We start from the raw sequence: 25,437 nt of genomic DNA, 5'->3' as shown, positions 1-25,437 counted from the left end.
AACAAGGATATATTTGTGTTACAAGTGTAACGAAAATGAGAACAAGAGGAGAAAGAGGGAAAGAGGAAAGGAGGGAGGGAGGTTAATTCCTTATAATGAAATGACTCAATCATCAAGTTTTCAAATTAAATTCCCTTAGTATTCATATTACTATTAATTTACTTTTCAGAAAAAGTGAGAAAAACTCCTCTTCATGGTTACTGCAAAGGAATAAAATTTATACCACTTGAATCAAATGCAGCAAATCCAGAATTGAGAAAAATGTCATAGTCCTTAGGCATCCCTGAAGAGCACGTCACTTTGACCCCAGAGCCCATTTGAGAATGCAGCTTAGAAAGCACCAGCTTCTGGTTAAAGTCAGTCAACCCAGGAACAACAGAGTCTTTGTCAAGGAAACCCGAGTTCAAGTGCATGAGGATCAGATAAAACACAACACATGGCATCTGAACTAAAATGATATGCTTTGATTTTCAATTAAAAGTTCAGAAACCAGCAGAATGTGAACACTTCAGAGAAAGGATGTACAAATAAAATTAAGATTGGCTTCCTCCTAGGTGCTGACGGTTGAACAGAAAAGTGATAAGAAATGTGTTGCAGAGCAGCCCTATAAACCTCTTTATTTGTAAATCCATTATATATATAGTTCTATTTAATAGGACATTATGTTACGGTCACAGATAATAAATATTAGATAACCAAGTGTTTAGAAAATACATTGTTTAGGAGACTACTGATAATAAAAGAACAACTGTTAATTCGGAAAAGCACATGGCCCTCCTTGTGGTCTTTAAGGCCTGTATCCTGTACAGGGAGGAGGAAGTGGTGGATGGAAGGAGTTATGCAGAGCTGTGTCTCAATTACGGCTATAAAACCAGTTACCCAAATTCTTTTAGAACCTCTTGTTAGAAGCTACTCAGATTACCTAAGATAATAAAAAGCCAGGAAGCATAAGGGCTCTTTTGACCACACATTAAACATGAATTAAATTACTGAAATTTCATGGTGTGTAGTCCCAATGTGGTGTGTTTCTATGTTTAAAAGTAGGAGAATTTAAAATTTTATACACTGAGGGATACTTACAAACGAAGAAAAACAGGTTAACACATACATAACTCCAAAATTCTCTCCATACAAGACAACTTGGAGAAAACAGATTAAGTTGCTTCAGTGAAATAAAAATTACATTAATCTGAAAATACATTTGTACAAGGTTCTTCTTTACAGCATTGTTTGTTCCTGCAAAATACTGGAAGCAACCTAAATGCCAATACACAGGAGACTAAGTGGATAAATTATGGTACATCCACACAGCAGGGTATAATGCAGCCATAAACAAGAATGAGAAAAATCTCTAAACTGATATGGAGTGATTGCCATGATATACTTTCCAGTAAAAAAGAAAAGTGTAAAAGAATATCTAAGGTATGTTACTTTTGACCTCAGAAAAAGAGAGGGAAATAAGAAAATATTCATGTCTGCTCATTTGTGCAATAAGATGAATAAACCAGAAACTAGTGAGATGATTACCTGCAGTAGGCAGGTGAAATGGAGTGGAAAAGTTAGGGGAATGTGAACAGGATAGAAAGGACAGGGTATTTTTCGCAGTGGTATGGGTTAGCATTTCTAAAAGGATTCTATGTATATTCCAGAATTGAGCAAATGGGTAAATATATTGTGGGTGAGAGTTAAGTTTCTCATTGTCAGAAGAGAGTCAAAAATATAGAAAGAGGGAACACCAGAATGAAACCTACAGTGCTAGATTGGAATTGGAGGCCATGGCAGCATGAACTTATTTTTAATATGTACATATAGATTATATTTGCATATATATGTGTACATGTATGTACATATACACAGACATAAACACAGATGCATATATTTCCTAGCTTTGTTTGCAGAAGGTCTACAAGCAATGACATCCCAATAGCAATGAGCATACTTTCCATCCAGATTTTGTTTTCCAAATATCATTCTCAACTAAAAGAAGCCACAGCTCCTCTGAGAAATATAGCCGATTCAAAGGCTAGGTCAGGGAAAGTACAAAATCAGCCTGAGACATCTTGTGCCAGAAAGCAGAGAAGTCTTCAAAGAATGATGGAAACATGTCAAAAAGACAGAAGTTTAAAGGAGCTCCCAGTGGCCCAATCTAGGACAATTTGAGCAATAGAATAAATAATGACAGTAAAAGATTATAATCATTAAAAGAAAATAACAAACCATGAATCTATACTGCTATGAATGAATGGGAGAGAAGAAAGCTCTTCTTTGCAGTAGAATTCCAACTAATGAATACAGAATAAGTGAGGATTTTATATAGTATCAAAGTATTTCCCACAAGATACTTATTTCAAAGGGAAATGTAGTAACATTGCAGAGAAGATACCTTAATTTAGTGATCAAAACTAAAATCACAAATCAATATCATGTGCTTCCTGATATGATGCCCTGACGAAACACATCATTTCTGTCATATACCTGGCAAAAATGCAGAACTTCAATCTAATCATGAGGAAACATCACACAAACTCAAATTGAGGAATATTATAGATAATAACTGCCCAGTACTCTTCAAAAATGTCAAGGTTATGAAAGACAAAGACTGAAGAATTGGTCCAGATTAAAGGAGAATAAAAGAAACATGACAACTAAAGCAATGTATGATCCTAGATTGAATCTGAAACAGAATTTTTTTTGCTTTTACTACATAACACAGTGGGACAATTGGGAGAATTTTGAATAAGTTTTATTGACTAGATAACAGTATTATATCAGTCTGATATCAGTGTTAGTTTCCTTATTTTAATAAATGTCTTTTGGTTATAAATTAGAAGGTTTTTGTTTTTAGGAAATACACACTGATATTTTTAAGAGCATCAATGTTTCCAACTTACTCATAAAATTTCAGGAAAAATAGATAATATGACATAGCAAGTATGAAGTGTGGTAGGATATTAACACTTGAGGAATCTAGGTAAAGAGTACATAAAAATTCTTTGTACAAATTTTTTACTTTTCCATAAGTTTGAAATTATTTCAAAATAAAAAGTTAAACAATGTAACAATCCAAGTTTAATCAGAAGGAGCAATAACCAACCAATCCATTTCAAAATAATTAAACAATAATTACCTATAAAAAGTTATGGTAATTAATACAAAGTAGTTTTGTGAAACTACCCCTGGTTTTTCCAAGGAACCAGATCTCTATATCATTTCTACATTTCCTGGAGCCTTTGAGTAAACCATGAAAACAACCTCTGTTATTTCTTAGATAATAAGGCCCATTACTTAAAAAACCAACATGTCCAAACACTTTGCATTTTCCTCTTAGGTTTCTCAGTAGAGAAAATTATCAACTGATTAATTAACAGATAGTTATTGAATGAAAGACCCTGTCTAGATGCTTAAACAGATGACATCTACATCTGGTTCATCCAGTTTATTAGTTCACTGCCAACAACAAACCACCATACAAGCTTTACCCAGTGGGCTTTGCCAAACAAATTACCAATCTGGTCAATCTGGTAAGATTACCATATGCAGGCAGAACATTCGATACCGTCATAGTAATGAAAACAATTCTTTTTTTTTTTTTTTAATTTATTTTATTTTTTTCCTCCAAAGCCCCAGTAGATAGTTGTATGTCATTGTTGCACAGCCTTCTAGGTGCTGTATGTGGGACATACAGGGCCTCAGCATGGCCGGAGAAGCGGTGTGTCAATGCGCGCCCGGATCCGAACCCGGGCCGCCAGCAGCGGAGCGCGCGCGCACGCGCACTTAACCGCTAAGCCACGGGGCCGGCCCTGAAAACAATTCTTGAATAATAATTTCAAGGAACTTACTGGAAATGCATCCTTTATTACAAAGGCATTTTTATCTGAGAAAATACAAGAGTAGAGAGCTTGCATTTTGAAAAAATAAACAATCCATGAGTTCAATTATAAGAATTCATTCCAAATCACCACTATCCATTACATTCCTTCTTTCTCTTTTTGTATTGAGATATAACTGACATATAACATTGTGTAAATTTAATGTGTACAACATGTTGATTTGATACATTTATATATTGCAATATGATTACCACCATAGCATTAGCTAACACCCCCATCACATAGCATCATATCACATCACATAAACCATCATCCATTAGAATGGACAGATCAGGATGGATGTAGTTTTGGGGAATGAATTTTAACTAGCTCTTTTCAGAGCCTAACAGGAATAAAAAGGGATCAATCATATTTCTTTCCTTTAGGATTTCATCCTTCTCAAAAACAAAACCCTCCTTGATGTTTCAATTTACTCCCTAATATATTCTCATCTGGTTTTATATTCAACAGTCCACAAGCTTCTTTCTACATATTTACACACTGTAAGATTCAATGTAACCCTCACACCCTTCAAAAAGTCTTCAATGGTTCCCAACGTCTATTGATAGCCTTTGGCGTCTCACTCTTTATTTCCAGCCTAGTGGTTCACCTGAGAAAGTAATAACATATACCAAAAGTCCAGTGACCTGCCATACGTGTAGCCATTCTATATATTCTACCGTCCAACAAATTCAAGTTTCAAGTTCTTAGCCTGACACTCAAGAGATCAGCCATCCAGTTTGTCCAGGACTGAAGGGTTTCCTGGATGTGAGACTTCCATAGCTGAAACCCAGCGAGTCTCAGGCAAACTAAGACATTTGGTCACCCTAGCTCTGTGACCTAGCAACTGACCTCTTGACCTCCCAAGTGTACCTTTGCTTCTGATATTCTGATATTTCTCTAGCTCATCCTGCCCTTATCATCTCCACATATCCAAGTGAAGATCGTTCAAGAACTTGTCCAAATGCCACCTTCTCTGTCGAAGGTTTCCCTTTCTCCAATCCTGGAAATGATTTCTCTTCACTGTAAATTTCAAAGCAACTCAATTTCTCTCTCCCTTGTGCCACTTGTTCTATGTTGGCAGGAAGCGGGGGGACGCTTAGTCCCTACTCCTGATGTTTCCTTCTTCACAGGGGATAACTATTCACATAATACTATGCACATTCTCCTCCCTCTCAATAATTCTTCCCCAAGAAAAGGGGAAGGGAGTTCTCTGTATGGGGAATTTGGGACAAGGAACTACGCATTGGAGACCAGCACGCTCCTCTATCTTTTCCTCTTCAGAATTTGCTTGTGGGCCGGCCCCGTGGCTTAGCGGTTAAGTGCGTGCTTCCGCTACTGGCGGCCCGGGTTCGGATCCCAGGCACGCACCGACACACCGCTTCTCCGGCCATGCTGAGGCCATGTCCCACATACAGCAACTAGAAGGATGTACAACTATGACATGCAACTATCTACTGGGGCTTTGCGGAAAAAAAAAGGAGGAGGAGGATTGGCAATAGATGTTAGCTCAGAGCCGGTCTTCCTCAGCAAAAAGAGGAGGATCTTCCTCACAAAAAAAAAAAAAAAAAAAAATTTGCTTGCACTCCCAAAGTGTTACAGATGCAGGCCTCCCCATGGAGTCCTCTGCACTGTCTGTGCCTGGCTGGATGGGCCTGTCTGAATCCAAGGTATGGGATTAGAAAGTTCATTTTTGCTGTACATCAAAGCCATGTTCTCTAGTATCAGCTTTACCAGTAACAAAAATATTTGCCATCGGAAAACACTGATCTCTTGTCATCATTCACAACTTGGGTAGGTAAGAGGAATGCTATTTATTGACTACCACCCCCTCTGAACTGTAGTGTCCTATAACTGGGCCTGTATCATCTCCATAGCACACTGTACAGTGCCTTGCAGGTAGCAGACACTCCTAACCAAATGAGCAGATACAAATATCTTACTATTGATTTTTTTCCCCCCAAGTCATGACCGAGTGGAATCTGTCTAAATCCTGGGGCTGGTACTTACTAGCTAGGTAATCTTAGGTAAGTCTCTTAACATCTGAGTCCCAATTGTTTCCCAAGTGATGAGTTGCTACAGAGACTTATGGCCCACAAAGCCTAAAATATTTACTCCCTGGCTCTTTACAGATAAAATTTGCCAACCCTTTTTCTAAGGACTGTTGTGTGGATTACAGATCAGATGCTATTCATTGCTAGTGCCTAACATATTTTTGGCCGTTATCAATTTAAATACCATGGTAATATTTAAAGTAATATTTTTAAAAGAAAATTCCTGGGGACATACAAAATAACAGCTAAAACACCTTATATTCAAATATTCTAAAAGAGGGAAAAAGCCCAAAAGAATCATCATTTTTAATTTGCTACAAATTTAGAGGCTCAGGAAGCATTACCTACTATAAAACTCTTACACTGCAAAGCATCTACAAGACATTTACCTCAGTGTTCCCAAGAACAATGATGACTCAAGAGAAATAAAAGATATAATAAACATTTTTCCCACTAAAAGGAATCTTGAAATAGAACTTGAGTAATAAGAATATTTACATATTTAATATTCTTTAATGGATGAGAAGCAGAGGGTACTTATGGGAGTTATTCCAGCTTGAAATGAGTTGTGAAAACTATTAAGTCTGACCAAGATATTGCAATAATTCTTCTTCCAATTAACTTTGATACCTTTAACATTGTGTTAAGTGCTAGGGATCTGAGACAAAGACAGTCCCTGTCCTTGCAGAGTTCAGAGTCCAGGGAGGAACACAAACATGCATTTCGCAGGTTTTCTGAATTCTTCTAGCTGCAGTTCAAACACATTTAGCAGAGATGACCCTTCTCCCCTTTTCTGAGCTCCACGTCAGATTTGTGTGGTACCAGGGATGAAGGGAAGAGTTTTGCAAGGGAGGGTCCTAGGACAGATAAAAAGGTAAGACAGCTAAGCTTGTGACGTTGGCCGGCCCCTTGGACTGGATTTCAGTTCTAGAAGTTAGAAGGGTGAGGAATCCTAGCTAGATAAGCCGGTTGAGGAGACTCTGTGGAGAGACCCAAGCAGCATTCATTCACACAACCAAAGTATGTACAGCTTAGAGTTTCGGAGGGTGCCAGTGTCTCTACCTTTGCATGGAAACCAGCATGACTCTGGTACCCTAAAGTTTGGCAACTTGACAAGTTTCAGAAGCAAGAGTCCTTGGACCTGCCTGGTACCTGCGCTGTCACGAGCAGTGGTCATGGTGAGGCTCACCCAAATGACTTCATGAGCCACAGACATGGACGACTGGCTGTCCGAGCAAGGGAGGAAAGCCCTGACGGACGCCGTATGGTGACTGCATGTGAGCCCAGAAATAACTGGGGAAACTGACTGGGAGTAGAACCCACAATCCTTTAATTATTCCTCTGCTGGTTTAAATATGCCCAACTCATTTAGGATATATATGAAAATAAAACCAATACATTATGGTGAGTGCTATGATAGAGGTACGTACAAGCTTCTACAGGCATCCAGAGGAGGAGCTTCCAATCTAGCCAGTTGAGGCAAGTCAGAAAGAACTCTGAGAAAGACCCGTCATGTTTTTAAGAATGTTTCAAGGAAAGCTATATCTTGTGATAAATTGGTTGGGTTTTTTTTTTTTTTTTTTTTTTTTTACATTTCTGTCAACTATTCAGTTTTCTTCCATCTGAAGATATAGTATAACAATGGGATACATTTCATCAAGTGTATCTAACATTCTTTGAAACCACTGCATAGGGTCCCTGAAGAATTGGCAAGCATTTTGCTACTGATGATTATACTTCTGTGTTAATATTAAGGATCAAGATGACTTTTTATTCTACCAGAGAAAGAATTAGTGTCTCCCACTTGAGTTCTTTCAGTCTCAACCAATTCCATTGTTAAATTATTCTTATATAGGGGCCTGCTCGGTGGCGTAGTGGTTAAGTTCGGTGCACTCCACTTCAGTGGCCCAGATTTGCGGGTACGGATCCTGGATATGGACCTATACCACTCATCAAGCCATGCTGCGGCAGTGACCCACATATAAAATAGAGGAAGACTGGCACAGATGTTAGCTCAGTGCCACTCTTCCTCAGGCAAAAAGAGGAATATTGGCAACAGATGTTAGTTCAGGGCCACTCTTCCTCACTCAAAAAAAAATTATTCTTATGTCTCACAGGATATGCATCTAAGTTACATTTTCAATCTGGAACAAGCAAAACTTGACCCAGTCTATTTATAAGTCATGGTATTATAGGCTCGAACCTACTACCAGATTAATCTGTCTTCAAATAATGGCTATAAAGAGGTACTTAAAAGATCCCAAAAATCTTGCATCACTAATGGATCACCATTACACAGTGCAGAAAACTTGACTCAGGAAGTTGAAAGAGTAAACAGATGGAGTCCATTATAAGCTTTCCTTTCTTGTGGTGTAACTAAACGGCCTTATTATGCTACCAACTTAAAAAAAAATAAATTGTAATGTTTATTACTGATTATTAAAAACACTATGCATCCCACGCACTTTGAAAAATACGCAGAGTAGATTGTCAATCCGTTTTAAAAGAAGAGACCAAATCTTTTATGTTTGCAAAAGCCCTTTCAGAATAAGAGGAATTTAAATATTGTCATCTGGGTGAGAATAATAAGAAATGACATAAAAATCAGAGAACAAAAGACCATAAATTTTTACATTGAAAATTCAAGATTGAACATGAAGGAAACTGTAAAAGCAATATTTACTGACACTGAGAAGGCTAAAGATTGAAGCTTTGGTTAGCAGACTTTCTTTCAGTTTTCTCTCCCTTTCTCTCTCTCTGTAAATAGAAGACAGAAAAAAAAAAAACTGTCAAAGTTATCTGCAGTCTTTTGGAGACAGTGACTAGCTGCCCCCATCTTCGACACAAGCAGAAAAGAAGAAAGGTGATGGTATAAAATAGGATTGCTGCCCCACACCTCACTCATAACACAATTGGCCCACCAGCTACAAGGGTGGCTTAGATTGGCAGAGACCAGTGAGGGTGAGGGGACTGGGGGGTTGTCACCCCATACACCAACGCACAGCTTGTACATGTTGTTGCCTTCACCCAGAAACTATAACTGAATCATAGGCATATAGAGCAAATACAAGTTTTGACCCCAGTTCTGCCTCTTTGACTCAACAACTTTAGTAAAACTCCTTGCACACTCTTGTCCTAACTCTACAATTTAGATTTTTTTAAAAAAGGAAAACAGGAATATAGAAGGAAAGGAAAGAAGAGGAGAGGAAGTTACCGAAAAAAACCATCTGTTTTACCAAGTTTAGTTCTAACTATAATCATAAATATTTAATAACATACACAGTTAACATATGGTCCACCCCTCTGAGAAGCTACTCATTATCTTCATTCCTATTAAATCATGAACTCCTTGAGGGCAGACACTCTTAAATTTTTATCACTGGCACCTTAATACAGTTTCTAGTATAGGATGCTTGATATACTTTATATAGATGAATAAATGGCTTTATCTTTCAGATCAATAGTGCCCATTTCTATCCCATGTCCTGGCCACATATCCCAGATATTTAGTAAACATTTCCCCTTGGCTGCCTATGATTTCAAAGTTAGGATACTGAAATTTAAAAAATCGACCTCTCCCTATCAATTTTCATGTTTCTTTTCAAAAGCATAAGTATCCTTACTGTGTACTGTGGCACAAATTCTTAGTCACCACCTTCTTTTCATTCCCCAGATTCAGTAAGCCGCCAAGTTAAGAGGATACTTCCAAAGCTTTCTAGCATCTCTTGTAGCCCAACGCTAGGACCCTAGTCCAGCTGCTAACTAACCTGTGCTAGAATTCCTGCAAGAACTTCTAGGGGGCCTCCCTGACTCCAGCTTCCACCCCTCCAAATCACTTATCGTCCTCACACCCCCTTCCACCCTTCCTCAGAAGACAGGCATGCCTCAAAGGCAGGTGCCATGTCATAATAAGCTCAGAGTATCCTTTCACATGTCTGCAATGAAAACATTCAAATTACCTCATGGACTGAGGTGGCACAGGAACACCTATTTATGTGCAAAATTAGACCTCTTTGGACCTTCTGGATTATTTTCTTTAAATATAGCCTTATGAATCTTTGTAATCACAAGGGAACGGAGAGCTTACTTCTTCTTAAGAAGCAGCTCTTGCTATGGAGTTTTACAATTCACCTGTATACGCTCTTCCTACACCCTTGTTAATCTTTAAAAAAATAATAAGATAAAGAAAAGGAGGCTGGGTGCACTTGGTGCTGGTAGTAGCATGTGGAAAGGCAGGCATGGGGAGCAGAAAAATGCAACACAAAATTGTCCATTCTTTATGCAATTCCATCATAATTGGAAAGCTAAAAACTACAACCCACTGGCAATACCCTCTGCTGAGTCACTGTATTCTTTGTATGCATTTTTGTAAGAGCAATCAAAACAGTAATTGCAGCACTAACTTTAGAACATGAAATCACTGTATCTGCATTGACATGGAATGCAATGTGAAAAGCAATCTCTCATTAAACCAGAAATTGTGGTTTGCATTGTTTAAAAAGTGCATTGGATCGCTCATTCTCAGGGGACAGATCATAGTGCTCCTTAAGGACAGAAAATTGAGAGCGAGTGTTAGTTCCTTCCACAAAATACTTAAGAAATCCTATGAGGTTCTCGGTTTTTCCCCGACTTGTTCTAATTAATCAGGAATAAAGCATTCTTTAAGTGTCTTTAGTATCACCCTTAAAAACGTCCTTTTCCCAAACTAGGATTCCAATTCAAATAAATAAACTATAAAAAGCCATTTTTGAGACAATCTGAGAAATTTGGTTGTGGCAGGTATTAAATGATGCTAAGGAATTACTGTAAATTTTGTTAAGTGTGGTAATGGCATTGTGGTTATAAAAACCTCATTTTATAGATACATAATGACATATATTAAGGTAAAATACATGATATCTGAGACTTGCTTTAAAATTCTTTAGCAAGGACAAAAAAAAGGACAGGGGAAGCATATCTAGAATTTACATATTCTTAATAAATGTTGAATCTAAGTGATGGATCTAAAGGGCTATCCTCTATTTGTGGTGTGATTGAAAATGTTCATAATAAAAAAAATTCTTAACATCTACTTTTACCCCTTCATGCAGGACTCAGAATAATGACTGCAGAGGCCCAGTCAAGAAGGTGTTGGGGCCACAGAAGCATCCAAGTAGAAGTTTCGCTGTGACCATGCTATGGCCAAAGCTACATGAAAATCAGTCCGTAAGCATCGTAAATATAAGGTCTAGAAGAAATGTGCATACGCACACAGAATGCTTCACAATCTTGTGATAATCTCATATGACGAAGCAGACTCCTACACAGAAGCTGTTTTATTTTCTTCATGCTTTCACTGAAATTACCAACTATTTCCCCAAAGCATTGTTACGCTTTTACCCCCCACCATAACACATATGTGTTTTACATTAAATAATTGAAACCTATTGAAAATTCCCTCCAGGTAAACATATCTTCCAAGTTTTGACCATTGCTTGGTAGGGAGAGAAAAAAAGGAGTTGGGAACAAGAAGATTGGATCCTTTTCCAGGAAACAATATAATGGAAACAAAAGACCCTATGATGACCTGAGTATCTAGCAGTAGCAGTAGAACTTTAGAAATCTAAATGTCTTTTCTGAATTATATCATATCTTCAAATTATTGCCTCTTGTAGCTGCTTCTTAGGGCAAGTAGGTACCAGATAAGTACAAGTCAAAGATTTGGTGATAGCTCCTACTGAGTTCCAACTCGGTGTTTTCTTACTGTGTTTCATCTTGCTTTTGAGTATGAATTTGTGTCACAGACACAATTAGTAGTTTCCACATTAGCAGCACAAGCCTATAGTGAGCACTGGTTTCTCCCGCAGTTCTTAAACATCTGTGATTCCTGGACACAGAGTCCAAGCTTCCCCTCAGAGAGTCTCAGTTTATCTGGATTGGGGCCCAGGCTTCCGCGTCATTAAATGCTCCCCAGGTTAGTCCCACCATTATCAGGTTTAGGAATCACAGGCAAAGTCCACCCACGTACCGGCTAATATAAACATTTTTCTTGATTTTGTTAAATATATTACAAAGATAGAGACACAAAGGCATCCTGTGAATCTGTCCACCCTCTCCTCCAAGAATTCAAAAGCAACTTTTAAAAAAGAGTTTGTATTACAATCCAAAATATTTTATTAAAAAAAAAATGGTCCCTTCATACCAAGTAACCACCACTGGTGCTTTGCTGTCCTCACAGATCTTAGCAAAGCAAACAAAACAACCCACCTCACATTATGAAAATGTGCTAAAATCTCTAGCAAAAGATGTGCTCTGTCCTCTCTGTAAAAGTCTGACTCTCAAGATTCAGCTCCTGCGAATCCTCTCCTGTCCACACCTCACCCATCTCCCAGGCAGAGAAGCCTGTGGCACGTTGTATGTATCTCTGTCGATAGTGCTTTTCAACATTGGGTTGTAATTATTTAAGTTTACCCTACAAATTTGAGCACCCCCAAAACAAAGACCATGAGTTATTCATCCTCATATCACCAGCATCAAGGAAGCATTTGGTTAAATGCTTTGCTCATTGTCTACTAGGTACCACATAAATAAGTAATCATCCATATTCTTGATATGGCTTCAGCAATTAAGTCTGTTGCTCACTCCCTTGGTGTATATGACAACAAATATGAGGCTAGATTCCTTAATTTTCCCTGACATTTCCATTCATTCTCTCTTTCACTATGCTCTACATTTTACGAGTTTCTAGATCCGAATGGGTCTTGTCCTCATGTATTAAAATCATAGCACTTTAATAATCTGGTAAGTAAATTAGAAACTATCAGTTCTAATACCTCCCCTTTTTCTTGCAGCAACTCCTCATTGCTTTTGTTGTTGTTAGTGCAACTGAGTCGATTCCAACTCCTAGTGACCCTATGTCCAGTAGAGTGGAACCCTGCCCGGTCTTTTTGTGCCATCCTCTCACCTTCTGCAGCGCTATCAGGCAGTGCTCCTCTGCTATTCATAAGGTTTTTCGTGGCCATTTTTTTTCAGAAGTAGGTGACCAGGTCTTTCTTCCTAGTCTGTCTAGACTGAAGCTCTGCTGAAACCTGTCCACCATGGGTCACCCTGCTGGTGTTTGAAATACCGGTGGCATAGCTTTGAGCATCACAGCAATGTGCAACTGTCACGGTATGACACAACCAATGGACGGGTGGTGTGGGAAACGAACCTCAGCCAGGAAACGAACCTCAGCCAAGGCAGTGAGAGTGCCAAATCTTAACCACTAGACCACCAGAGCTGGCCTTCCTCATTGCTTAATAATAGTAATATTTATGGCCATTGTTTGAGAATGCACTATATGCCGTACTGTTTAATATGCTTTACATGTATTAACTCATTTAATATTTAGAAAAATCTTATGAGGTACTATTATATTATTCCAATTATATAGAGAGTGAAAGTGAAGCACAGAGAGGTTATGCATCTTGCCCAAGGTCATTCAGCTACTAAGGGACAAAGCCAGGATTCAAACCCAGGCAGTCTAGCTTTAGTGCTTAGAACAAAAGAATGCTTCAAGTGTGTTTTCTTGTGTATTTAAGAACAAAAAAATAAAATAAATAAATGTTTGAAAGATGGTTGATCATAAGGTTCCTTTCAAAAGGAAAATATAGCTGGGTATTGACGAGGTATGAGCTCATGCACCCAGCCTCCACATTGGGCCGGCCCAGGCCCTCTCCCTTCCCATCAACCTGAAGAGAGTCCCAGAGACTATGGAGCTGCCAAGCACATTTACCCTTTCTCACTGCTGGCCAAACAACAAGTAGTATAAACAAGGGATTAATCAAGAAAATAATACTGAGCATCTGTTGCTAGAAGGCTCTGAGGAATAGGAAAATAGAAGACATGATGGAAGTCCTTGAAAAGCATCCAATCGAAGGGCTGTATGAACAGGCATTAGAACACCGACATGAACAGACAGGCTAAATGTTGAAAATATACATATTGAAATTTCCTGCTTTAACCCACTAACTTCTCAACTAGGGTGAGCACCGAAGGCATCTGAACTAGGTCTTATGGGCTAGACCTCAAACAGAAGGAATGCAAATGGAAGTAAAGGCATTTTAGACAGAAAAGAAGCCCATGTGAGCAAGTCCATGGGAACAGTAAACACTGGATTGAGCTGGTGCAGAGTAGATGCTTGATGGTCTTAGATGACAGCTAAAAAGGTAGGTTGGATCCAAACCAAACAGAACATGGAATATCACACTGAGGAAGAAAACTAGCCTCCAGGCACTGAGAAGTTCCCAAAACCTGAGCAGGAGAATGACATGAGCAAAGAGTACAATAGGAAGACTCATCTGGTTTGATGCGTCAAACTAATGGAGGGAGAAGAGTGATGCATAGACAGAAAAATCAGTTAAGAGACTTTTGCAATAATCACGACTGAAATATTGCTCTGGGCCAGAGCATTGGCAAGAGGAAATTTGACAAAGGGTAGATTTGATTCATTACGAACCTAACAGGAACAAGTGTTGATACCAGATAGAGTGTGGGGAGAGGATATTTGAAGATGTGGTCAAAATTTCCAACCTGGGGAAAAGAACTGAGGTCTCACTAAAATCAACAGCAAAGTCAATGATGAGCAAGACAACAGTGTAGAGTTGTGGGTTTGTTTCATTTTGGCTGGGAAGGATGTACAGAGAATTCACTTTTAGGACAAGCTACGTTGACCACAAAAATGGAGCTCTTAAACATGTAAATGAAAACACAGAGCTTGTCTACAGAGAGATTTTAAAGTCATCAAACAATTTAGGAGCAAAGCCCCAAAGCATGAACTGAAATCAGTTTCTTTTCCTTGTAACATTTTAGAATGAGTTAAAGGATATGTGGCAAGAAAGAAGAGTCCTATGGGGATTGCAAATGATTTTTTTTCCAAGAAGTTGAACAATGAAAGGAATTACAAGAGCAAAAATCGTACATTTTAAGGGTTGCAGAGTCAAAAGATATTTTTATCTTACATATAATATCGAGGATACCTACAAACTTTTGAAAGTAAATGGCGACAGTACCAAAGAATGAGAGACGGAAGATACAAATGGAACAGACTCTATCTGAGTCTATTCTGAGCAAAGCCCAGAAAAGGAGACGGGACCAAAAGTACAAGCAGAAGCAACAGGCCCCACTTCATCCGAAATAGTAGGAAAAATGAATTTAAAAGAATGGGTGACTAAATAAAGAAGTTTTTTTGAAGAAGATTTGCCCTGCGCTAACATCTGTTGCCAATCTTCCTCTTTCTTCTTTTTTCTCCCCAAAGCCCCAGTACACAACTGTATATCATAGGAGTAGAGCGATAGCTCTTCTATCTGGGACACTATCTCTGCATGGCTTGATGAGCAGTGAGTAGGTCCGTGCCCAGGATCTGAACCGACAAACCCCAGGCCACCGAAGCAGAACGTGTGAACATAACCGCTATGCCACCTGGCCGGCTCCAATAAAGAAGTTTTTAAGAAGAGTCGAGTATGGTAACAGGGAAGTACAGTGTGGTGAGAATGAGAGAAAAGATTACTAAGCTCTCAGTGGTTAGCTTTGATTTTCTCTGTAAATTAAGTGGCAAAGTTGTTATCTGAGTGATAAGAGGCAGCATGGAATAAAGACCAAGATCGCAGGGACCGGCCCTGTGGCTTAGCGGTTAAGTGTGTGCGCTCTGCTACTGGCGGCCCGGGTTCGGATCCCGGGCGCGCACTGATGCACCATTTCTCCGGCCATGCTGAGGCCTGAGGCCGCGTCCCACATACAGCAATTAGAAGGATGTGCAACTATGACATACAACTATCTACTGGGGCTTGGTGGGTGGGGAGAAGAGGAGGATTGGCAATAGATGTTAGCTCAGAGCCGGTCTTCCTCAGTGAAAAAAGGAGGATTAGCATGGATGTTAGCTCAGGGCTGATCTTCCTCACAAAAAAAAAAAAAAAAAAAAAGACCAAGATTGCAGAAAAACATTTGGAAGAGTCACCGTGGGGGAAATGCAATAAAGAGTCCCAAACCAAAGATGAAAAGGGTTTCCATGGAGCAGCGAACCCCACTTGTGGGCAAAGAGCATGCTACATACCCCTTAGCAGCATAAGATTAGCATCACAAAAGGTCAGAGGGGAAAGCATTAGGATAATAAAGATGGCAACCTGGAAGATGATGGTTATGGACTGAATGTTTGTGTCCCCCAAAGTCATATGTTGAAACTCTAATCCTAATGCATGGTATTTGGAGGTGGGGCCTTTGAGAGGTAATTAGATCATAAGGATTGGGCCCTCACAAATAGGATTGGTGTCCTTATAAGAAGAGGCCAGAGAGGGAGCTTGCCCTCTCTCCACCATTTGAGGACATAAGAAAACAGCCATCTGCTGTTTGCAACATAGAAGAGAGTCTTCACCAGAACTCAGCCATGCTGGCACCCAGATCTCAGACTTTCAGCCTCCAGAACTATGAACAATAAATTTTTGTTGTTTATAAGCCACCCAGTCAATGATATTCCATTATAGCAATTCAAATGGACTAAGACAACGACCATGGGTCCAGTCAGAATCCTGAGTCTATCAATATGCTGACAGTCAAAAAAAAAAAAAAAAAAGAATGGAATTTAGGGACCAGTGGTTATAAACAAGTCAAAGAATACGTTCAATTGAGTGATGGTAAGGAAAGATTGAGCCATATAAATCATATTCAAGAGAAGAAGACACAAATTTGAGAACCGAGAATTAGAAAGGTCTCAAGATATAGTAACTTCAACAGGTAACTGAGGAGAAAATGAGATCAAGGACAAGCTCTCACGGATCCCCAACATGGTACCTAATGGTGCTCCGACAGGATTTAGAGGAACCCTATGACCCACGTGTGAAGCTAATGGAGGATGAGGAAGGAAGATCCTGAATGCCTGCGGATGTGGTGATAATGTGGGAAGACAGCAGAAATGAATGTAGTTGACTACAAAGAAATTCTTAAATAACAGTGGTGGGAAATAAGGGCTAAGATGGGGCACAGAGAAATGGGAAGCAGTCCTTCCTTTTCTAAGGAACTCTGGAGAAATGAGAGGAAGGGGTCTCCACAAGAGGAAGATTCCAGAAAAGAGGCATCATGGCCTGCAATCCAGATTTCATTACAGCTCAGTACTGGTCCTCATTAAATGTTGAGTTAATAAACGGCAAAAAGATGGAAGAAGCAGTTGTAAAGAACTAGCAGCAACTTTGTCACTAACATAGCTTTCTCCTGACACCTAGGGAACCTAAGAGACAGAGTGGAGAGCATGGGGAAGTAAGGAGCTGAGTTCTTAAAGATGATTACTAGACTATCAGTAGGTGCAGGATAAGCTTTGCATCTAGGGCAACAAAGATGGGTAACGGATGAAGGAAGCATGAAACTGGCAGACTGGGAGGCAGCACAAAACTGGGGAATTGGGGGATCAAAGGCTTTATTTGGGGTCAGGCCCAGCTTTAGATCCTGATTCCATCACATGCTAGTTTTAAGAGTTTCTCGCCTCACCTCTTTGCTCCCTTAAACTCCTAGCCTGTGAGCTTCCAAATCATTCCAACTACATATGGCTGCTGCAAGGAGTAAATGAAATAATGAATACTTGTAAAGCACAAGGCTGAAATGTCCTAAGTATACAGAAACAACGACAAAAATAAATGATAGCTATTATTACTTGAAGGGAGGAGGCTCAGACAAAGGCTGTGAGAAGTGAAGGCAGCCTGTGGGTGAGGGAGAGAAAAAGAACAACTGTACAACAGCAAGCGCCCTGATATATGGGGCTTTTAAACCTTAAGTGTAAGTGTACTCAATTTGCAGTGAGGAGTTTGTTTTGATTAAGATGCTTGCTCTATTTATATGTAATGCTAATGCTTTGTCACTTGAAAATTCTGCACTTTAAAATCCTTCTTGTCTAAGCCTTAGATACAGGCAGGAGGCGTAGTGGAAAGCACTGGCCTACCCCGAGGGAGCCCTCCACTGTGGTTTCTCACTGGCTAGGTAAAGATGACGTTTCAGCTGCTTTGTTTCTCTAATGGTGCCAGGTAAGTAATATTTCATTCCTAACAAGGAACAAAAGAAAAAAAATTATTTCTAAAGTTGTGTCTAAAACATATTACTCTTTTTGCTAAATTGCTACAGGAGAATGGTTATTTTAATTTGGTTATACTTGTTACTAATAAACTTTGGGGAAAAAAAAGTAGTATCTTGGAAAAATACCAAAAGATAGTCTTAGCACCTCTCACCCTGAAGCATGCCAACATTCTCTCATGCCACGTTTAATTTGAAAGAAAATTAAAGAGATACCCATGACAACTTGGCTGAACTTTATAGTTGTGATAGCCAGTCAAGAAGCCAAGGAATGTGAAAGCCGTACAGCTCGGTCAGGGCTGTCCAGGCAGGAACGAGGAAAGGAAAGGAGTCTTGGAGGGGTAAGAACGCTCCAGAGAAAAGTGAAATGAAAGAGCCACTTGTGCAAAACATTGTTTTAATGACCAGAAATCATAAGGGACGTTACATGGTTGGAACCACATTTGAATTGTTATCAGTAGCAACTTTCGAGAAAAAATGCTCAGTATTTCACTAAAAACTTTAATACAAAAGCAATGTTTTTACTGTCTTATCAGTAACAATCACTTCTAGCACATTGCCTGACACCCAGTAGGAATTCAAGAGACCTTTGCTCAATGAATCCATGTCCCATGAAGAGCTGATATGTCCCAATGCACAATTCTAAAGAGGGCTTACAAACAGTCATAAATTGCCAGTAATTCTGCGATCCAGAAAGAAAGATATGAATATTTAGGAAGTGATCAAGATGAGGAAAATTCTCTGATTTTAGAGGTCAAGAAGTAAAATTAATATTTATTCTTCTAATTCCTCAAAAAGCTATTAGAAGGTAAATTTAAGTTCAAACACAAAAGTTTCTCTCTTGATGACAAAGCCCATGTATTAAACACCTGGGTTCAAAATCCAAAGGCTCTCAAAACATTAATTCCTTTCTCCCTTTGTTATATAACATGATACATTCAAGAATGTAAGAAGTACGTTTCATTCATTATTTACAAATACCAAAACTCACAAGTATTAAAACTTTTTTGAGGAGGAGGGGGCCTTGGGCAGGGGGAGACACGTCTGTTCCACATATAGCTGCAACGCAAGCGCAGCTGCATTATGTTCACCTTTTCTAGACATTAGAAGATAGCCATCTCATCTGTGTATGTTACACTCATATATACATCTTAAACAGTAAAAGACTTTTTCCTGCATCTACCTAAGTGAGTTGCAAGAGAAAACATGTGAACAATTTGCTAACTGCTTACTCCACTCAGACTGCCATCGAGTCGGCACTCCAGGATACATGTATATGGTTGGAATTAAACTGTGTAATATAAAACACAGTTACATTTTAAATCTCTTTCCTACCTTGCCATCTTTATTCACTGAAGTGAAGACTCCCTGTATCTCAGGCTCACATAAATAAATATTCAATAAAGCATGAAACACCTCTTATCTTGAAGAGGCAAAAACCAAGACAGGTCAAGTTCAATGCTAAATGACCCCTATTCCAGACAGTGCAAAGGATGGCAGTGGCTGCCTGAAGAAGGCTCGCCCGCGTACGTTCCACAGAATATGGAAACCATTTGTTAATGAGCAGCCATGATTTAGGCCTAGGGCCTTATGAAAAGAAAACGTTTATACATTTGCAGAACAGTATAATAAGATTTCACAAACGCAAGGATAAAATGTGCTATCATTTATCTTGGATTATAATATCTGGGGTTTGATTGCCTTGTGAAAGGTCCACATCAAGAACAATTATAGATTTTTCTCACACCACATACACCATAAAACATTTAACAAGTACTTCTTTTAGACTATTCAAGAGATCACAAAGGAATAAGATTGTCTATTCAGTGGTAGACAAAACCATTAAGATGTGAATATGATATGATATATAGAGGAAAAATAAAGAACACTAAGACTAGCAATGAAAACGGTCATTGGTCATTTTTTTAGACCATAGTTTAGAGAAGGAACAACCTTATATCATATCTGGCCATGTAAATTTCTGTCTTGGGTTAAACTTGGCACCTTGTGACAAAAGCCTTGTTTGCAAAACATCACTCTCCTCTCTGCATGGGTGCACCAATGGTCTGAAACACTGCACAGCTCCAGCTCCTAATTATAGCCTGGCCCAGTGTATCGATGCAACTCGGCCCAATTATACATGAAATGGACAAGAATTTAAATATTCATCCTACGAATTCCTCTCCCAATACAAGTGTCAAGGGTAATTCACATTATAGCCTTTCTAGAAATAAACCATTTGAGTATGTAGACAAAACACTAAGATTTTACCTAGTCAGCAGACATAATTGAAAAAAATATCCTAATCATTTGCAAGGATAACAGTTTATTCCAAGTGTCTGGAGAGAAAAAAAGTCAAGAAAGGTAACAAGACAGAGAAGAGGAAAAGGGGGAAACAGCAAATATGGAGCCTGTAAGCCGCACGAGTCAGGATCAGACAGTAGTGGCTGGAGTCGTGAGTGTTCAGCAGCCAGGAAGCCATTTCTTTGCCAGTGGTCACCCTATAGAAGCAGGATAGCATTTAGGAATATTTGTATCACCCTCCTGCCCTTCAGTATTACTTAATGTAACCTATGGGCATTATCCAGGAAATGAAATATTATTAATAAATGTGAAATTTAATCATGTACCAGAAAACACTATTCAAAGCTTTTGATCTTATTATAAATATTTAAATTGCAGTCTTGAATACTGTTTATGTCAAAGGCCATGCCAAGTATATTAAGGGGAACTTTGGGGAATTTGTGACCTCGTGTCTTGTCAGCAGAAGTGCTATCTTCTGATAACGAAGAATTTGCACACCTCACCGTACATGTTCCTTAAAACACCTCAGGAAAATTCTTGAAATGCTGCTGGGCAGTATGCTCCTTCTCACTCAGTGAATAACTTGGTAAAGTAAGAAAGTGGATGCAATTTAAGGGGAAGTCTGTGGTCCACTGTATTTATAATATTCACCCAAGGTAATGGGACAAGTTAAGGGATGTACGCCATAAAGATTTTTCTTCCTTCTTTTTTATAAAGAGAAAATATCTACATACAAGGGATCTGCTTCTGTGTGTTTGCTAAATAATTCTGCAGAAAATTAATGACAGCTAAAACTGTTTTGTCCTTACTATGTGCTAAGTACTACGACAAACACTTTTTAGGTATCACTATCTAATCCTTACTGTTACCCTAAGGACATAGGTACTATTAACATCCATTTAACAGATGGGAAAACTGAGGCCAAGAGAGACTGAGTAACCTGTCTAAGACATACAGCTTAGACCTAGGATGCTATCCATTAAGCACCCTGCCTCTCTTTATATGCCTCATGTCAACTTATGAGGAAGAAGATCCTGAGGGACTTTTAAAAAGCAAATTCTGGGGCCACTGGGAAGGGGAGTGGAGCTAACATGTCAACATCTAGTCACCTTTACATCCCACACTAGGCTTCATGATAACACGATAGTTAAAATTAGAAATAACAGAAAGTCAGAAGAACAACGAAATTATAGAAAATCTACTGGAGTCAGAAAAATAAATATATTTAAGAAAGAATTATATCAATTTTTCGAAGTTCCAACACTTAAAATAATCATTTTCATCTACCTAGAATCTTGGCTTTCCAAAATGGCTCATTCTCTAGAGTTACAAATAGCTTAGGCTTTATTGTACCTTTAAATCCCTAATGTTTAGAAAGAGCACAAAAAGCTGTTTCCATTTTTTTTTTTTTTTTACCCCAAGCTGGGAATTACAAAACTTAAAAAAATTTCTATCTTGTACATAGTTCCAAAATCTCAGGAAAAAAACCACACACTAGACAACTCACTGCTCTACTTTTTCCACTACAGTCAGTCAACATCAGGAAATCTTCAGTACCCTCCAAACCACTTGATTTTCCAAGATATATTTGTTTTATATTTATTGCATTTTCAAGTAGAATTTCCACAGCCCAGAAAAAGCCTTCCAATGAAGACAAATTGCTTTTTACTTCTACGTATTCAAGTGCTGGATTGTTAGCTTTCATAAGATTTTTCGACTTGAAGAATAGATCAGTTAATTATTATAATGCTTAATTCTAAAAAGAGTTTATACAAGAGTAAAACTCATCCTTTTGGATAATTTGTCACTTACTTAATAGGACCACACTAAGTAGCTATAGTTTACCTACTAAAAATGAGTAACAAAAGTATGTATCTATAGATTGATGAAGCAAATATGGCAAAATGTTAATTTTTGATTCTAGGCTGTGGGTATGTGGATATTTTACTATTCTTTTTACGTTTCTGATTATTTCCAGTTTACCAAAATTAAAAGTGACAAACGCTTTTTAAAAGTAACAAAAGAAGGCAAGGTGGCATTAATAAACCCCACTTGGAGTGAACAAAGCCCAGAAATAAGTTGCAAGCGTGAACAAATGAAGGTCTCCAGGGAAAACTGCTGCCACTCCCTGGTAAACGCTGAACAGGACCTGAGAGCTGGCTGGGCTGGATAATCTGCTCCCATCTCACCACCCTGCGCACTTAAAAAAACAAACAAAACAAAAGAAGAGGCCGATATAATACATTCTATGAAATCATGGAGAAAAGTGAGTTACCTACATCTTCAAGGACAGAAGAATCACCTGGGAAAAAAATGTTGCTCAGCCGCTTTCTCCTGGGTTCCCTTTTACTGACTTGAACCTTGAGATTCCTTCCTGGGAGATTAATTACAGGGATGGCTACAGCAACATGCCACAGATGAATCCAGAAGAGAAGACCTTCTTACACCATGAAATCAAAGCCACATGTAGGGATGTGTGTGAGCTCTGGAGAACGCTGCAGGGCTTCCAGCAACGAGCAATGCTCCTCCAGCCCTCCTGCACCCCAGCCCCACCAGTAACACATTTGGCGAAAAAAGAAAAATTCATTGAAATGTTAAGGGACAGAATAAAAACTGGGAGTTGATTTTTTAAAAACGCTCATCCAAATTCAAAATAGGATGCCTATTACTATAAAACAATCTAGACAGTGTGTCACTGACAGTCACCAAGTTGAGAGTGAGAGCTGCAGAGGCAGTTTAGAGGAGGGAAAAAAATTAAGACTCCAAATTTAGCACAGTTAAGGTTTGGGGTTGTGGGGCTCCATCAGCAGAAAAAAAAGGCTGCAAAGAAATTTAAGTTTTCATTTGAACTGGCAGCTTCTTGCAGTGTACAGAAAGTGTGGGTGCTAAGAGATCAAATGATTTAAAAGAAGTTTTAAAAAATACTAGCTATTGCCTAAAATCCTCGTCAATAAAAATAGCAACGCATAGAGAAAACGCACGAACGTTTTGAGAGTCGGACTGAGAGGTCCGGGTCTTATCAGGGCTGTGATTTTGAAAGGACAAGTGGAACGGCCAAAGTAGATTTGAATATCATTCCAATAAATGAAGCAGACAGACAGACAGGGAGTCGGTCATTAGAGACAGAAAGGGTAGTAACAATCAACAGGAAGCCGAGAGAGATTCAAGGGCTACAGTGACGGTGAGAGCCGGGGCCCATCGGGAAGGAACTCGAACCCAAGACTCCTGCCTCTCAAGTCAGCATTTTCTACTGACCTATCACCAAAGAACTCAAATCACATCAACATCAAGTTCTGGAAATCTACTATTGCTAGCATAGTGCCTATAGCTAATACTGCATTGTATACTTAAAATTTGCTAAGAGAATAGTTCTTAAGTGTTCTTACCACAAAATAAATAATAATAATAAAGGGTGGGAGGAAACTGGGAGGTGATGGAGATGTCTTTGTCCTTGATGGTGGGGATGGTTTCACGGATGTATACTTACTCCCAAACTCACCGAACTGTATACATTAAATATGTACAGCTTTTTACATGACAACTACATCTCAATAAAATGGTGATTTTTAAAATCACATGCACAACCAGGATTAAGTAAATTTAATTTTGTTTCAAGTATTTTCTTTGGGCATTTCCATTCTAGTTCTTTGGTAATCTATATAAAACTAGGCAATGTGCATGTTAAAATATTGGTTTTTATGTATAATTTTTAAAAATTAAAAATGCTATGATAATATAAAAAGGAAAATTTTAGCTTTTGCAGCTGGTGGAGTATTTCTAATGTGACTCATTTTCACGGTGAAATAAACTATTTATATAAAACTGGATCATGCAGGAACTGGATCATCTAGAAAGCCAGGAAATTGAACATACGCTGACTCTGAGTTCTAGAATGACATGTTTCTATGAACTTTTTACTTTTCATAAGGTATATTTTGCACGCTAGCTAGCAACATTCGGTATCTCTAAGTATGCATTTCTGTTCTTCACCAGAAGCAGCCACCGTACAAGAAAAAGTTCCTTTCTCGGAGAAATTCAAACTTACCTATGATTTTGAACAGACTTCCAACAGGGATGTATCCCACAGCACCATCTTCAACAATGCCAGATTAATAAAACGGTATCTTTTCTCTAACTCCTATGTATTTTAGAAGCACCTTAGTGGTTCATTGGAATTAGAGCGAATTTTAAAAAGACACTGTTTCAGGGAATCTTTCAAAACCATGAATAGAGAATTTATTAGAGACCTGGTGTGGAAGCAAATGAGCAAGAAGATGTCCACAGAGTAAACAAGTGGAAAATTTAATTAGCAGCAGCTAACGGTCACTGCACGCTTGCTCAGTGCCAGGCACCATTCCAAAGGCTTGACATGTAACCTCCCTTTAATTCTTACAACAAAATTATAAGGTGGTAACTACTATTACTCCTGTTTTACGAATAGCAAGACTGAGGCACAGAGATGAGAAATAATCTGATCAATGCTATAGAGTAATTAAGAAATGAAAGAATTTTGGGTGCAAAAATTTGGACCAAATGAAGAAATATTCATAGAAATATTAATTTTATTGTTGAAAGGACTCTTAGGTACATTTAGTCCAAACCTTTTAATTTAAATAGGGGAGATGTCTGGTCAAAAAAGTCGAATTTAAGTTCTCTCATACACACACATTCTCCCTCCCTCCCTCCCTCCCTCCCTCTCTCTTTCTCCCCCACCCCACACTCTCTCTCAGTCTCCCTCACACATTCTCCCTCCCTCTCTCTCTCACATACACACACATTCTCTCCCTCTCTCTCTCACACACACATTCTCTCCCTCCCTCTCTCACACACACATTCTCTCCCCATACACACACACATTCTCTACCACTCTCTCACACACATATTCTCTCCCCTCTCATTCTCTCTCTCCCACACACACACACACACACTCTCCCTCCCTCTCACACGCACATTCTCTCTCTCCCTCTCTCACACACACGTTCTCTCCCCACTCTCACATATACACACTCCTTCCCTCACACATACACTCTCCCTCCCTCTCTCACACACACATTCTCTCCTTCCTTCTCTCACACACACATTCTCTCCCTCCCTCTCTCTCACACACATTCTCTCTCGCGCGCGGACACACACACACACAT

At 38.9% G+C, this 25,437-nt stretch overlaps 1 protein-coding gene and 2 long non-coding RNA genes across 3 annotated transcripts in view; 2 read left to right on the top strand and 1 right to left on the bottom strand.

Moving 5' to 3' along the window:
- The window catches only part of LOC147914000 (uncharacterized), a 57,029-nt gene extending 44,996 nt beyond the window's left edge, over positions 1-12,033 (top strand). The window contains exon 3 of the long non-coding RNA XR_015555972.1: positions 11,014-12,033. This is a non-coding gene — a long non-coding RNA (uncharacterized LOC147914000). The remainder of the gene's footprint in view (positions 1-11,013) is intronic.
- The window catches only part of RSPO2 (R-spondin 2), a 162,047-nt gene that overhangs the window by 114,967 nt on the left and 21,643 nt on the right, over positions 1-25,437 (bottom strand). The window lies entirely within an intron of this gene.
- Positions 12,044-23,920, top strand: LOC147913999 (uncharacterized). The gene is made up of 3 exons (XR_015555973.1): positions 12,044-13,072; positions 17,822-17,946; positions 22,275-23,920. It is a non-coding gene; the product is annotated as an uncharacterized LOC147913999 (long non-coding RNA).

Source organism: Ceratotherium simum, chromosome 23 (assembly GCF_057802395.1).
Source record: "Ceratotherium simum simum isolate JZ-2026a chromosome 23, ASM5780239v1, whole genome shotgun sequence".
Lineage (NCBI taxonomy): Eukaryota > Metazoa > Chordata > Mammalia > Perissodactyla > Rhinocerotidae > Ceratotherium > Ceratotherium simum.
The sequence above is the reverse complement of the archived record's forward strand: the minus strand, read 5'-3'. Positions and strand labels throughout refer to the sequence as shown.